This window comes from Octopus bimaculoides, unplaced genomic scaffold (assembly GCF_001194135.2).
Source record: "Octopus bimaculoides isolate UCB-OBI-ISO-001 unplaced genomic scaffold, ASM119413v2 Scaffold_72938, whole genome shotgun sequence".
Taxonomy (NCBI): domain Eukaryota; kingdom Metazoa; phylum Mollusca; class Cephalopoda; order Octopoda; family Octopodidae; genus Octopus; species Octopus bimaculoides.
In genome coordinates this window covers 1-2101 of record NW_026382227.1, presented here as the reverse complement: position 1 = coordinate 2101, position 2101 = coordinate 1, and the positions used below count along the sequence as shown (strand labels likewise).

The window sequence follows — 2101 nt, the reverse complement described above, 5'->3', positions numbered from 1 at the left end:
GGGGGGGGGGGGTCGGTTAATTATGATTTTATTCAAAATAATCCTCTCTCAGATTCACACACATTGCAGCGGACCCCTTCAGTTTTTCTAAGGTCTATAAAAGAACTTAAAGGGTTGGGCCCTCCAACCAGGCTTTTTTGCAATGCCCTTAAGGCCAGCTGCTCTGGTAATGATCACGTTCAGACGGTGCTGTTAGTGCTCCACTGGCACAGGTGCCAGTCATCGAATATGGTTCAATTACGATTTCGATTTATATATATATATATATATAATACAAATACAAGGGGTTAGGGACGGAATTCCCACCCTGACACCCTAGTGAAAATCGTGCGAGTGTTAATCTGAAAATTTACAAGAATTTTGTTTATTTCTCTTCGGTTTTACATTTCAAACCAGACCCACACTCATCGTATTTCTGTCCCAATTCCTTTTTCTATTCCCCCCACCCCCGCTTTTTTTTATCTAGAAAATGTGGGGTTTTGATCCGATCGGCATCATGCGTAAATATGAATGGAAGAGAAGAAGGAAATAGGGTGATCTTTCGGTACAATACCTAGAAACAAACGCATGTTGGAGTCTGATTTTGACGTTTCTAGGTATTGTACCGTAAGATCGGCCAAATAAAGACACCACAGAACGAATCACGTTTAAAAAGACACATACTAAACTAGAGAAAAGAAATAGGTTGCTAATAATTAAAATACCTTGAGAAGGGTAAATACGAAAGATGTTAAGAGCAGTTTGATCGGGAAACAAACAATTGAGATGAAATACAGCGAATGAATGGATACGTGGACACAGGAAGTAATGGATCGCAGTGAATGAATGGGACGTGACGGAAGGATGACGGAGGGGATGTACATGGGAGTTACTTCCCTTGTGGATGAAGTGTGTGGAAATGGTAAGGCCTGTGAGTCGGACGGAGAAGGAATTTGAGATTGCACTGGCTCCTAGGGTTTCTGGAAAATCCCGGACAGTGTGTGTGGGGGGGTCCTCGATTATCCCTAGAGGAGTTCCTGTGTTAGGAGGGCCACATCTCTATCATCTCTCTCCCCACCCACAATTCAAGAAGACTGAACCCAGGTGCGCGCTAGCGAGTCGTGACTAGTCGATCCTACGACTACCTAGCGCGACTGAGCGTCATGTGCAAAACATGTACGAGGGCTTTTTTTTCTAAACAAAGTAAATAATTTTTTTTAAACGAAGTAAATAAATTATACACTGTCTGTTTTTGGTAAAGAATCCATTAAAAAGTCTGTCTTTCAAAATCTACTGTTGTTCAATGGTATCAGTACAAGTAATTATCTTCTGCGTAACCCCAATTAAATTGGTGGACTTGGGGCACATCGTAGAAACAGATGAATCTATGATGTGCAAATAGAACGGAGGATGGGATAGAGAGGATTAAATTAGGGTTTTTAGTCTTTAGACCGTTCTTCTGAAACTGTTCTACCACTTATTGATAAATTTATTAAACCAGGGACGACTATATATTCTGATCGTTGGAGTGCATCGTACAATGGGATTACTGCAATAGATGCGACACCAAAAATACATCCTGGAAGAAAGTGAAACGACGTTTTATGAGTAAGGTGGGGAAGATTCAACAACAACAAAAAAACTATTTATTTTGATTACATGTGTTGCGCATACTTGCATTCGCGCTAGATGGTCGTTGTAGGATCGACTAGTCACGACTAGAGTGTGCGAGTGTGCGCACCTGGGTCCACTCTTCTTGAATAGTAGCTAAACATATATCCATCTATCGGGGGGGAATCTACTGTAGGCGACCTTTCGATACGAGTCCTAAATATCGGTTTTTTCCGTACAAAGTGTGTTCGGTGCGTGAAATTTAGTATCTAATATGAAAGAAAATCTGAAAAAGATATTAACGGAATGGTCACAACTGGAACGCTCTTCGCCGTAGACGAAGAGGATCAGATAAGTAAAAGCGAAAAGACTACCACGTTGTCTCCATTATTAATAATTGAAAATATAATAAAGCAGGGCCTTGTATATATATATACATAATAACATGGCGTATTCAGCAGCTGTCTCTGTGGCGCAATCGGTTAGCGCGTTCGGCTGTTAACCGAAAGGT

The 2101-nt window shown here is 41.1% G+C and overlaps 1 protein-coding gene across 1 annotated transcript in view; it reads right to left on the bottom strand.

Annotated features, from left to right (window-relative positions):
• LOC106877774 (zinc finger protein OZF) overlaps nucleotides 1-803 on the bottom strand; it is a 3453-nt gene extending 2650 nt beyond the window's left edge. The window contains exon 1 of the mRNA XM_014926782.2: nucleotides 705-803. The gene's annotated coding sequence lies outside the window, so the exon portion shown is untranslated. The remainder of the gene's footprint in view (nucleotides 1-704) is intronic.
• Between the last annotated feature and the right edge of the window lie 1298 nt (nucleotides 804-2101).